This window comes from Eriocheir sinensis, unplaced genomic scaffold, assembly GCF_024679095.1.
Source record: "Eriocheir sinensis breed Jianghai 21 unplaced genomic scaffold, ASM2467909v1 Scaffold12, whole genome shotgun sequence".
NCBI lineage: Eukaryota > Metazoa > Arthropoda > Malacostraca > Decapoda > Varunidae > Eriocheir > Eriocheir sinensis.
In genome coordinates this window covers 1,188,894-1,203,857 of record NW_026110518.1, presented here as the reverse complement: position 1 = coordinate 1,203,857, position 14,964 = coordinate 1,188,894, and positions in this window count along the sequence as shown.

The following is a 14,964-nucleotide window of genomic DNA, read 5'->3' as shown; positions in this document are numbered from 1 at the left end:
TTGCTTAGTCCATTCCATGTATCCACACTCCTCTATGGAAAACTGCATGTCTTTCAACAAGTCCCCTTTCTCAATTTCTTACTGTGTCCTCTTAGTTGCCTCCTCCCTTCCATCGCGATTAAATCATTTCTATCCAACACTTCCATGCCACTCGTATTCTCTCATAAAAATTACATCTCATCCCTTCTCCATTTTCATACAAGACTAACCATCATATTTTTGTAACATTTCGGCGCCCAAGCACACAGATTCAACAAGGCTTTCGTATGAGTTGTAGGAGGCATTTCCAGGGGTAGTTTCATGGCCCTGGTGGTAGTTTGACCCTTCTTCTGTAACAAGAACTTAAAATACCACCCTTTAGAGCCTGACTGATCTCCTTTTATGCCTTTGGAAATAGTTGATGTGAGGGGCGGAAGTGTTTGAGAATACCAACCCTCTTAGTATCTCCATCTCTCCAGTGCTTTCATCTCCTGTATGACAATCTTCTCTCACTTAAAAACTAATTCTCATCCTTCTCCAATTTCCTATAAGACTTAGTGTAGCTCTTTTATCTCATTGTAATGAACTCCATCTCTTTGATCCTTTCCTCTCTTCCTTCTTGTGTTCCTTCAGGTTGTCTTTAGAGGGAGAATTAAAGGTTGGAAACTGGACTCTGAACTCAGACCCTCAGAGCTCAGCATTCACCACTTCCAGCCATTGTGTAATATAGTGATATCTGTAGAAGTAGTAGTAATAGTAGTATCAGGTCCTCTGCATGCTTCTAATTATTCCAAATTTCTTCTTTTCTCTTATTTTTACATCATATTTCTCTCTCCTCTGCGCCGGCTCCATTCAAACAAGACTTTCTGTATCCATATTTATTCAGTTAACTTACATTGTGTTTACATTAATGCAAGAGAGAGAGAGAGAGAGAGAGAGAGAGAGAGAGAGAGAGAGAGAGAGAGAGAGAGAGAGAGAGAGAGAGAGAGAGAGAGAGAGAGAGAGAGAGAGAGAGAGAGAGAGAGAGAGAGAGAGAGAGAGAGAGAGAGAGAGAGAGAGAGATTTATGTCACTCAGCATTGCACTGTCACTACCAGGCTGCTCCTAACGTGCCACTCACTGGAGGTCAGTGATCAGGTGTGTGCAGCCAGGCTTGGGCGCCACATTTGACCCAATGTGGACAAATTTCCCACGTCCACACATGAGGTCAATCTACCGCCCATGCCTGGCTGCAGACACCCACCCTAATCAGTGCGCTGCTAACACGTCCGCTGCGATTGGCACAGATTTGGCTTTCACTAGTAGCCTGGTAACATATACTCCCAGGTCTTCCTCTGCCTCTGTGGTGGATAGTGGAGTGTTTCCCATGTGGTATTGGTGTGCTGGATATCCCTTCACTGGTAGCCTGGTAACATACACTCCCAGGTCTTCATCTGCCTCTGTGGTGGATACTGGAGTGTTTTCCATGTGGCACTGGTATGCTGGATATCCCCTCCTAGGGTGCAGTACTTTACATTTTTCTTCATTGAATTGTAGCAGCCACTTTTTGTTCCATTCCTGTTGCTAAGTGATGTCTTCTTATAGGAAATCCGCAGTCAAGGGGTTAACGGTGACAGCATCGTCTTAGTGCCAGCCAGACAGTGACAGTTCCCAGGGCAGCCAAACAGTGACAAACTGCTGTGGGAAGCTTTAAAATTGGTGCATCAGGAATGAGAGCATTTCAAGCTTACGACACATATCCCTTACATCAAATCAAAATATATTAGTATTTCCATGAGAGAGAGAGAGAGAGAGAGAGAGAGAGAGAGAGAGAGAGAGAGAGAGAGAGAGAGAGAGAGAGAGAGAGAGAATCCTTTTCCCAACTCAGACTTTGGTGAAGAGATTAAATTTGTATTAGTATTAAGTAAATAAATAAATGATAGAAAAAAATGGCTTGAGTCTAGGCCCCTGAGAGAGAGAGAGAGAGAGTGTTGTGCTTGCCACTCATCTTTTTCTTGTATATTTAATTCGTGAAGCATCAGTGACGCGGCAATAACAGTTCAAAATTTCAAAGTGTGTACCTCACAGTGCTGGGGATGGACCCGGACCCTTGCAATAAAAGTTGGGGGAGCATATCAACTGAGTCCCTTATGAGCTCCTCCTCCTCCTCCTACTTATCCTCCTCCAGATCCCCTTCCTCCTCCTCCTGTATAATATGGAAGCAGAAGGAAGTGTAATTGAAAGTAAAGGAGTGTATTGAACAAGTGCATTAGTCTCATCATCAGTCATCATTCCCTCAATGTCCACACTGTTAGGCTGGGACGTCAGGTGTAGTGCCGCAGAATTGGCCCCTGGCACGATGGTTGAATTTGCTTGCTGCCCTGGCTTGTACTCTGAAGGCCTGGGTTCCCTCAGTGCACGTAGGAGACTAGTGAAACATTATTATTATTGTTATTAGTATTATCTGTCATGGAAATACACAATGACAAAACTAATGCATTGGTTCAATATACACCCATGCCTTAATATACTTTCTCTTGCATGCAAATTATAGGGGAAGGAGATGGGAAGATTTAGAAGAGGAAAAATAGGAGGAGGAGGAACTAAGGAAAAATATTATAGATGAGGATTTGTAGGAGAGGAAGAAAGGAAAAAAACATAGAAAATAAGAAAGAGGAGGAGGAGGAGGAACAGAAAAGGAGGTGAAGTGAAAACTGTGAAAAGAGGAATATAAGAAAGACGTAAGTTTAGAAGAGGAGCAGGAACAGGAAGAAAATTATAGCTAGAGGAGGATCCGTAAGAGGAGAAATGACGGACGAAAATAAATGATGGAAATAGAGAAAACAAGGAAGAGGAGGAGAAGGAGGAGGAAGAGAGAAGTATAAGAAATACATAAGTTTAGAAGAGGAAGTGGAGGAGGAGGAGGAGAAATGACGGACGAAAATAAATGATGGAAATAGAGAAAACAAGGAAGAGGAGGAGGAAGAGAAGTATAAGAAAGACATAAGTTTAGAAGAGGAGGAGGAGGACAAGTAGGAGGAGAAAGGAAGGATAAAATTAAGGAAGGAAATAGAGAAAACAAGGAAGAGGAGGAGGAAGAGAAGTATAAGAAAGACATAAGTTTACAAGAGGAGAAGATCGAGGAGGAGGAGGAGGAGAACAAGTAGGAGGAGAAACGGAGGAAGAAAACTAACGCTGGAGATATAGAAAAAAAGGAAGAGGAGGAGGAGGAAGAGAAATGAAGATGGAATGAAAAACGGAGAAAAGGAAAAATATATAAAAAAAACTGAGAAGAAGAAATAATAAGCAGGAGAATAAAGGAAGAAAGGGCAGAAAGGGGGAGAGAGGAAGGAAGAGGAGAAGTAGAAAGGAAAAAGACATAAAATTATAGAAAACGAATCCCAGGAGAGGAAGAGGAGGGGTCAAAGAAGGAAGAGGAGGAGGAGGAGGAGAAGGAGCAAAGGAAGAAAAGTAAGAAAGGAAAGAGGAAGGAAGAGGAGGAGAAGGAGGAGGAGAAGGAGCAAAGGAAGAAAAGTAAGAAAGGAAAGAGGAAGGAAGAGGAGGAGAAGGAGGAGGAGAAGGAGCAAAGGAAGAAAAGTAAGAAAGGAAAGAGGAAGGAAGAGGAGGAGAAGGAGGAAAAAGTAGAAAGGAAAGAGAGATAGCTACATGAGAGAAAATGAGTCATATAGGAAGAGGAGAGGGAGGGGAAGCGATAAAGAAGGAAGAAGAGGAGGAGGAGGAGGAAGGATAAAGAATGACATATATCAGAAATGAAGAAAAATAAAGGAAAGAAGAAATAACAAAATAATATAGGAAGAAAAGAAGAAGAAGAAAAAGAAAAAGAAGAGGAGAAGAAAATATATATTAGGAAGGAGGGAAAACACGAACAGAAGGAGAGAGAAGATATAGTAAAAGAGGAGGAGGAGCAAGGAGGAGGAGGAAGAAGAGGAGGAAGAGGAGGAGGAGGAGGAAGCTCTTGCTACTATAAATCTTGCAAACTACTACTATTATTACTACTACTACTACTACTACTATTACTATTACTATTATTATTACTACTACTACTACTACTACTATTACTATTATTATTACTACTACTACTATTACTATTATTATTACTACTACTACTACTACTACTACTATTACTATTATTACTACCACTACTGCTACTATTACTACCACTACCACATGCATTCACTACAGTAAGGTCTGTATATAATTCTTGCTGTGGTGGTTCTGCTGCTGGTATCACATTCCCTCCCTCATTCTTGTTGTGGTTCTGTTGTCTCATTCGACCATTCTTGCTGTGGTTCCAATGCACATTCATTCATTCTATTCCCGTCACTGCCTGTTGCTTGCCGCCCGCCTCGCCTGTGAATGGAAGGATGTGTGAATGTGTGTGTCATGGGAAGAATGTGTGAACCATCTGTATGTTACGGGAGGGAAGAATGTGTTAACCATCTGTATGTTACGGGGAGAATGTGTGAACCATCTGTATGTTACGGGAAGAATGTGTGAACCATCTGTATGTTACGGGGAGAATGTGTGAACCATCTGTATGTTACGGGAAGAATGTGTGAACCATCTGCATGTTACGGGAAGAATGTGTGAACCATCTGCATGTTACGGGAAGAATGTGTGAACCATCTGTATGTTACGGGAAGAATGTGTGAACCATCTGTATGTTACGGGAAGAATGTGTGAACCATCTGTATGTTACGGGAAGAATGTGTGAACCATCTGTATGTTACGGGGAGAATGTGTGAACCATCTGTATGTTACGGGAAGAATGTGTGAACCATCTGTATGTTACAGGGAGAATGTGTGAACCATCTGTATGTTACAGGGAGAATGTGAACCATCTGTATGTTACAGGAAGAATGTGTGAACCATCTGTATGTTACAGGGAGAATGTGTGAACCATCTGTATGTTACAGGAAGAATGTGTGAACCATCTGTATGTTACGGGTAGAATGTTTGAACCATGTGTATGTTGCGGGAAGAATGTGTGAACCATCTGTATGTTACGAGAAGAGTGTGTGAACCATCTGTATGTTACAGGAAGAATGTGAACCATCTGTATGTTACAGGAGAATGTGTGAACCATCTGTATGTTACAGGAAGAATGTGTGAACCATCTGTATGTTACAGGAAGAATGTGTGAACCATCTGTATGTTACAGGAAGAATGTGTGAACCATCTGTATGTTACAGGAAGAATGTGTGAACCATCTGTATGTTACAGGAAGAATGTGTGAACCATCTGTATGTTACAGGAAGAATGTGTGAACCATCTGTATGTTACAGGGAGAATGTGAACCATCTCTATGTTACAGGAAGAATGTGTGAACCATCTGTATGTTACAGGAAGAATGTGTGAACCATCTGTATGTTACGGGAAGAATGTGTGAACCATCTCTATGTTACGGGAAGAATGTGTGAACCATCTGTATGTTATGGGAAGAATGTGTGAACCATCTCTATGTTACGGGAAGAATGTGTGAACCATCTGTATGTTACGGGAAGAATGTGTGAACCATCTGTATGTTACGGGACGAATGTGTGAACCATCTGTATGTTACAGGAAGAATGTGAACCATCTGTATGTTACAGGAAGAATGTGTGAACCATCTGTATGTTACGGGAAGAATGTGTGAACCATCTGTATGTTACGGGAAGAATGCGTGAACCATCTGTATGTTACGGGGAGAATGTGTGAACCATCTGTATGTTACGGGAGGGAAGAATGTGTGAACCATCTGTATGTTACGGGAGGGAAGAATGTGTGAACCATCTGTATGTTACGGGAAGAACGTGTGAACCATCTGTATGTTACGGGAAGAATGTGTGAACCATCTGTATGTTAAGGGAAGAATGTGTGAACCATCTGTATGTTACGGGAAGAATGTGTGAACCATCTGTATGTTACGGGAGGGAAGAATGTGTGAACCATCTGTATGTTACGGGAAGAATGTGTGAACCATCTGTATGTTACGGGGAGAATGTGTGAACCATCTGTATGTTACGGGAAGAATGTGTGACCCATCTGTATGTTACGGGAAGAATGTGTGAACCATCTGTATGTTACGGGAAGAATGTGTGAACCATCTGTATGTTACGGGAAGAATGCGTGAACCATCTGTATGTTACGGGAAGAATGTGTGAACCATCTGTATGTTACGGGAAGAATGCGTGAACCATCTGTATGTCATGGGAAGAATTAATGTGTGAACCATCTGTATGTTACGGGAAGAATGTGTGAACCATCTGTATGTTACGGGAGGGAAGTGTGTGAACCATCTGTATGTCATGGAAGAATTAATGTGTGAACCATCTGTATGTTACGGGAAGAATGTGTGAACCATCTGTATGTCATGGAAGAATTAATGTGTGAACCATCTGTATGTTACGGGAAGAATGTGTGAACCATCTGTATGTTACGGGAGGGAAGAATGTGTGAACCATCTGTATGTCATGGAAGAATTAATGTGTGAACCATCTGTATGTTACGGGAAGAATGTGTGAACCATCTGTATGTTACGGGAGGGAAGAATGTGTGAACCATCTGTATGTTACGGGAGGGAAGAATGTGTGAACCATCTGTATGTTACGGGAGGGAAGAATGTGTGAACCATCTGTATGTTACGGGAGGGAAGAATGTGTGAACCATCTGTATGTCATGGAAGAATTAATGTGTGAACCATCTGTATGTCATGGAAGAATTAATGTGTGAACCATCTGTATGTTACGGGAGGGAAGAATGTGTGAACCATCTGTATGTCATGGAAGAATTAATGTGTGAACCATCTGTATGTTACGGGAAGAATTAATGTGTGAACCATCTGTATGTCATGGAAGAATTAATGTGTGAACCATCTGTATGTTACGGGAGGGAAGAATGTGTGAACCATCTGTATGTCATGGAAGAATTAATGTGTGAACCATCTGTATGTTACGGGAAGAATTAATGTGTGAACCATCTGTATGTCATGGAAGAATTAATGTGTGAACCATCTGTATGTTACGGGAGGGAAGAATGTGTGAACCATCTGTATGTTACGGGAAGAATGTGTGAACCATCTGTATGTCATGGAAGAATTAATGTGTGAACCATCTGTATGTTACGGGAGGGAAGAATGTGTGAACCATCTGTATGTTACGGGAAGAATGTGTGAACCATCTGTATGTCATGGAAGAATTAATGTGTGAACCATCTGTATGTTACGGGAGGGAAGAATGTGTGAACCATCTGTATGTTACGGGAGGGAAGAATGTGTGAACCATCTGTATGTTACGGGAGGGAAGAATGTGTGAACCATCTGTATGTTACGGGAGGGAAGAATGTGTGAACCATCTGTATGTCATGGAAGAATTGTGTGAACCATCTGTATGTTACAGGAGGAAGAATGTGAACCATCTGTATGTCATGGAAGAATTAATGTGTGAACCATCTGTATGTCATGGAAGAATGTGTGAACCATCTGTATGTTACGGGAGGGAAGAATGTGTGAACCATCTGTATGTCATGGAAGAATTAATGTGTGAACCATCTGTATGTTACGGGAGGGAAGAATGTGTGAACCATCTGTATGTCATGGAAGAATTAATGTGTGAACCATCTGTATGTTACGGGAAGAATGTGTGAACCATCTGTATGTCATGGGAAGAATTAATGTGTGAACCATCTGTATGTTACGGGAGGGAAGAATGTGTGAACCATCTGTATGTCATGGAAGAATTAATGTGTGAACCATCTGTATGTTACGGGAGGGAAGAATGTGTGAACCATCTGTATGTTACGGGAAGAATGTGTGAACCATCTGTATGTCATGGAAGAATTAATGTGTGAACCATCTGTATGTCATGGAAGAATTAATGTGTGAACCATCTGTATGTTACGGGAGGGAAGAATGTGTGAACCATCTGTATGTTACGGGAGGGAAGAATGTGTGAACCATCTGTATGTCATGGAAGAATTAATGTGTGAACCATCTGTATGTTACGGGAAGAATGTGTGAACCATCTGTATGTTACGGGAGGGAAGAATGTGTGAACCATCTGTATGTCATGGAAGAATTAATGTGTGAACCATCTGTATGTTACGGGAGGGAAGAATGTGTGAACCATCTGTATGTTACGGGAGGGAAGAGTGTGAAAATCGGTGTCATTGCTTAAAAAGAATAGATGAAAACTGCTACGATTTTTTACCATAATTAAGAATGAGAGAGGCCAATGAGGAAGGTGAATGAGATACGGAGGAAAGAATGAGAAAAATGAGACCAAGGAGGAAGTAGTATTTTTTTTTTTTTTTTTTTACGGAAAGGGAACAGCGCATGGGTAAACAAAATAATAAATCCACTTCGTACATTTTGGATGGAGAGGCGTCTGGAAGGGGAGAGGGAAGGGAATTTTTAAAAGGAGAGGGAGATGATGTTACTCTAGAAAGGCAGCCAGGAATGCTGCCTTACCCTGTCTACCCGGCCTACTAAGCAATCACGAGTGTGGAGTCGGATATAAGAAATTTCGACTCCGACTCCGGAAAATTTTAAGGTTACGACTCCGACTCCAGAAAATTTTAAGGTTACGACTCCGACTCCAGAAAATTTTAAGGTTACGACTCCGACTCCACACCTCTCTAAGCAAAACACATCGGCAGAGGGACGCAGTGTCTTTAATATTAATTGCCTATCACGTTTGAACACAGCCTGGCGCGAGACAAGCCCACGGGGTTAGTAAGTTATCACAAGAAACAGAACGCGATTTAAAAAAAAAGTGCAATTCACGTACCTGACACCACTCGACCCTCAGAGTGGTGTCAACGGTACATTTTTTTCCCTTCACAAAAATATTAATGTAAAATACAAATGATGTCTGCAAATGAACCCAATCAATTCAAACCAATAATCTATAACATATTTATTATTTTAACTCTAGTAGCTAATTTTTTATAAATAAAGAAAAAAAGCAAATTCCATGAAGAGCTCCTCTGAGACGCCCTCTGAAAAATATAACTTGAAACAAACACATTATTTCGGCAAAACATTTGGTTAATAAACACTCACCACTCCAACGAGGCCAAGGTGTGTGTGTGTGTGTGTGTGTGTGTGTGTGCAGGGCCCGTGAGAGGGGGGTGAAGCTGGTATCTTTACACCAGGGCCCGGTCTCAAAGGGGGCCCGGCCTCAAAGGGGGCCAGCCACCAGACCAGGAGGGAAAAAAATGGGAGAGAGAGAGAGAGAGAGAGAGAGACCATAAACATGATATATATATATATATATATATATATATATATATATATATATATATATATATATATATATATATATATATATATATATATATATATATATATATATATATATATATATATATATATATATATATATATATATATATATATATATATATATATATATATATATATATATATATATATATATAATAGAAGTTTCTACAGTTTATCAGTAAAATAATAGTTGTTGAAAACCTTTTTCTAAATAATCTTAAGCCTGGAGTGACACCACGTAATTACGTAAATGAATGCAGCTCAGCTGTGTTGGAATATAAGCGATGTCAACTCTCCGTCTCGCTCAGTCACCATCATTCTGTGGCAGGCCAAATGGTAGGGGCCCAATGACACTCATAGTACCAGGGCCCAGTGATGGCTCTCCCTGGCCCTGTGTGTGTGTGTGTGTGTTTCACCACGGCCTGATGACGATATGGGCTCGTCGTCGCCAACAATTATATATATTAAGTAGCCTCCCGACCCAGGAAGCTGATTATAGCAATCACTGGGTACTGCTTATAGTTCACACACCACACTCCCTTGATCATCCTTGCTCATGGGGGGACAGTAACCGCTCCTCGCCCCTTTGCATGCCGGCAGCGAAGCCTGGCAGCACAGAGCTTTAACCATTGAGCTACCGAAGCGGTGTGTGTGTGTGTGTGTGTGTGTGTGTGTGTGTGTGTGTCAGTGTGTGTGTGTGTTTACCTATTGTTGTAGAAATATCAATACAATATTGTGTGTGTGTGTGTGTGTGTGTGTGTGTGTGTGTGTGTTTTACAGTAAATGAGGCAACTCTAATCAATCAATCGCCTCGCCCACCCTCCGACGCCACCCCCGGGGTCTCTCCGGACAAGTCTCCATGCCGGCCCCTCCATCCCAAGTAGGCTGCCTCATGGCAGGATCCGTCGACCTGCTCAAGCCACGAACTCTGTGGGCGTCCCCTTGGTCTCCTCCACTCGGGATGGTCAGAACAACCTGGTAGTCCAGGATCCAGGCTACATATCCGTAAAAAAATGGTTGTGCATGCACGCAGTTTTACTGCAGAAATAGGTTCTACAGTAGCTAATGAATTAAATGAAATTGGGTAGACATTTCACTCTTTGGACATTTTCATTCTGGCGGCCATGTTGAAAAAAATGTGAAATTGTCATAATATTCTCCTTTGTTGTTTACTTGCAACAATAAACTATCAATCAATCAATCAATCTTAACTGAACCAAATAACTCCAAAATACTCATCTTTAAAATAACTCTTTTGATGCAATCAGACATTTTTGGGTAAGAAATATTTTTAGGTTACTGTGAAAACATACAAAGTTGAATGTTCAAATTAAAATCTCAAATTTAGATTTTTAGGGAGTCTGTTCGATGTTGTGAGATTGTATTTCCGGCCTAATATGTATGTACTCTATGACATTTCTAGCTCAGATGATGGCTAACGTAACGCCTTTTCTTTGTAGATGTTCACATAATGGAATCCAAAGAAGCTTCAATTCCAGCGGTTCATCTGGACGTCAGCGAAAGCAGTCCGCGCCAGAAGGACAGATGCATCGTGTGTCAAAAGAAAAAATGTACAAAGCTTTCCTTTACTGACGGTGAACATAAACGGTTACGTGAGGCGGCATTTTTAAGAAAAGATGACGTGTTTAATCGGCTGAAGATAATCCCAGAAACTGAGAAGTTATATTCTCATCACTATTCAAAATTAACAAGTCCCAACTGTTACTCAGGGTCGGCTTCTGGGCAGCGTGCCACGTGCCCGTATAGTTGGAGCGCTGAAAATTACCGATCATATAGGTAATATGCCTCCATTCAGTCTCATGGAGTAATCGCCGGTTTATCACAGCCGTTCCCGTGATATATCATGATTTTGCCTAAGGGCCCTAGGCAGTCTATTTTCAAACGCATCCCTTCATCTCTCCAAGTCACTATTCAGTGTCCATGTCTCACAGCCATAGAGTAAGAGAGGGGGCACAAGGGACTTGAAGATCTGGATCTTTGTCGTTCTGCACAGGTATCGACAATGCTATATACTCGTGCTCAGCGAGTCCATAACACCGTGGGCCAGACCAATCCGCCGAAAAACTTCCTGGCGAGACTCACCGTTGTTATGAACTACGCTACCAAGGTATGTGAAATCTTTCGAGATCTCAACGTCCTCGCCACACGCATGAACAGACTGTACTGTGTCATCCAGCAAGCCTCCAAACACCTGTACCTTGGTCTAGTCCAAGGAGACCTTAAGTTCCAAGGTCTTCGCCTCCTCGTGCAGTGCCTCGAGAGCATTCACCAAAACCTCCAGCGACACCGCCAGGATTACTGCATCATCGGCAAAAACAAGGTCGGTGACCCTGGTATTGCCAATGGATGCTCCGCAATGACTCTGGTCCACAACTCTGCCTAGTATGGTAGTACCCAGTCCATACAAGTGTTGAAAAGCGATGGGGCAAGGACACAGCCCTGCCTCACTCCCGCATTCACGGAAAAGAAGCTGGACAACAGCACTTTGTCCCAGAATACAGGCCAGTCAGCAAACCAATAGTCCTCGCAGGAATCCCACGGAGTCGCAGAGGATCCCAGAGTGCCCCGCGATGCACCGAGTCAAACGCCTTCTTGAGATCGACATAGGCTGCAAGCATCCCCTGTCGAAACTCACGTCGGCGCTCCACCAGTACACGAAGCGCTAGGATACCGTCAGTTGTCGACTTACCAGGCATGAAACAAGGGGCGGGATTCATCAAACCATTTACCGGACCTCTGTCTGGTAAGTCTCGCGGTATCTCCGCCCACCCGGTAAATCGGCATTCATCAACCACTTACCGGAGCCGTGGTAAGGCCAAAAGTTACCGCGGCTCCGAGCACCCGTAACTGAGTTACCACAGGCGTGGTAAGTGCCTAGACACTGCCGCGGCTCATGTTCGGAGGCGATTTTGAGCCTATGTATTTTTTACCTCGTGACGTGCCCTACACCATCAGAAGCAGAAAAGCATGCAGATTTAGGATCTGGGCTTATAGAAGCGATGTGACGAAAACCAGCTGAGTACGAAGGAGTTGAAGAGAAATAATGCAAGAAAATGTGTACTCCCTATTCATTTAACTTTGATTTTCGTATGTGTATTTACACATTAATGTTACAATTTTATGCTAGTTTGATGCAGAATTTTCTCAGGAAGATGATGGTGGTTTCCATTTTTCTCAAAAGTGAATGTTGGGGTCAGGAAACGGGGTGGGAGTGAGGTGTGTGAAGTCGTCGGTTTGGGATGAACTGGGCAGACCCGTGCACGGCCTCAGGCCGGCTTCACTTGCAGGCCGCACTCTATAGTATGTACGTCTGTGGAACTGTCCACCCACATGACTTTTCCCTACTTGTTAAAACACTGCAGAGGGAATAATGTTCTGTCTGTGACAGTCATCCCCCGTCTCAAGTCTCCAATATTCTTGCTGTGGAGTTTAATGTCGTAAAATTTTGCTCTGACCTCCACACTACTCACGAAGCCACTCGATCACGCCATTCACCTCAGCAGCCACAACTTCCCACGCCCACACCCATTGCTTGGCTGCACCAGTGAGGCATGATGACAATGGCCCCCTAGACAATTTTGGTTGCGAGGGGTTAGAATAATACCCAATCTTGTGATAGCGAGGCACGCAGCTGGCGTTGGCGACGGAAAACTATGAAGGTAACATACAAAAATGTTCAGAATATAGCTAGGCTACATAAGCGAGTATATTTTTATTTCAAGAATAGATATACAAGTAACGTGCATTCATTCGTGAAAAACGGATCTAATTGAGGGATCACCACGCTAATTATTTGTTTTAAGGCAGTATTTACGCCTGTACAATACACATGTCTTGATTTTGAAGTCTGTGTATTAGTAACAAACGACACGTGAAAGCTGAAATACAGCATCAAAGGTCGCACGTGATTGGCTGTCCAGCCCAACCAATCGTTGCTAGGGTGCGAGTTACCGGAGCGTTACCATACCGTTGATGAATCCCGTGTTTGAAAGATGCCGCAGCTCTGGTAGCGCTCCGGTAAATGTGAGAGATACCGGAGGCGTGGTTGGTAAGATTGATGAATCCGGGCCCTGCAGGTCTCTGCAGCTTCAGCAGCTGACTGAAAATCTGCATCAGCAATAGGCGGGCGAGCACCTTGCCTGGCACACTGAACAGTGTAATACCACGGTTGATGTTGCAGTTGTTGCAGAACAACGAAGTCTCGCCAGGAAGTCTTACAGTGGATTAGCCTGGTCCACGGTGTTATGGAATCGCTCAACACGAGTATACGGCGTTGTTGATACCTGTGCAGAAGGACAGAGATCCAGATCTTCAAGTCCCTTGTGCTCCCTGTCTTACTCTATGGCTGTGAGACATGGACACTAAATGGGTACTTGGGGAGGTGGACCTTGTCAAACCGGTGACTACTCCGTGAGACTGATTCGCGGCTATTACCTGCATAGTTCGTCAACGCCAACTCCGGCTATACGGGCACGTGGCACGCTACCCATAAACCGACCTTGCTCATCGGGCTGTCTCTGTAAAGCCCCGTTCACACTGTGCCGACCCTTGGCAACGACAACACAGCGACTTTTGCATTTGACAAGTCAACTCCCACACTCCAAGAATTTTTTGGCGTCTTGGTGTCGGCTACCATGGTTGCCGACTGTTTGGGACATTCGGCCAACTTGTTGGCAGAATGTCTGCGACATGCTGCCAAGTAATCTCAAGACGAGTCTCAACGGTCATTTTTTTAAATGGCGCCATGTCTACAGCAACCACGAATCTGCCGGCTGATTGGCCGACAGTCGCAGAAAGTCTTGACGACAGTCTTCCAGATAGTCTGTCAACTGTTTGGCTGACTAGCTGGTCGACAGTTGCCAAGGAGTTGGCCGACGATCTTCATGACGGTCTTCGCGACTGTCTTGGCGGCAGCCTTGCCGTTCCTCAAAATACGGAGTCGCTCTGTATACGAGACTGAAATGTATCGTTCCGTTTTGAACCAATACGAAACGGCATTTGTTCCGTACGGTATTTTATCATCTGAATGGTCAAGCAGATAAAATTTAGTATCTCAATATTGTAGTGAGCGCATTTTTCGGTTAATCACAAAACCAGTCCGTTAAATTTGTCAAAGGTTCGTCCTAAAATACGTGTAAAACACGCGACGTAACGTCCCTCTCCCCTCCCCCTTGCCTCCACCAGCAGCGTGCTGCGGCTGTCACTCATTGCATGCTCCAGAAATTTTAGGGTTGCCACCCGTTCCTCTAAATATGGATCCATTCCGTATTGGAGGGTGAGATATTGCATTCCACATTTTTCTGACCTCAGGGTGGCAACCCCAGTTGTGTCATTCAACACGAGAGAGGCAGCGCGGTGCGTGAGTGCTGTGCGGCTCCCAAGTTTGTGCCAGCGAAATGTAACCATGCCCATAAGTTGTTATTGTGCTTGTGATTACAAAATAAAAATATAAATGTCTTGATGGCGGCAGTGTTAGCCAATATTTCTGAGCCGACAGTCGTCGCGAACGTCCTTCATCAGGCGAAGACTGTCGTCACGACAGTCCCTCATCATTCTTAGGTAGTCGGCACAGACGACTGTGCCGACAGGAAACTGTAAAAAATTGAAAAATGGCCCCGACAGTCGTCACGACTGTCTAAAAACAAGCCAAGACTGTTGACGACTGTCTTGACGACTGCTCCCGACCTCCCTCAGACCTCAACC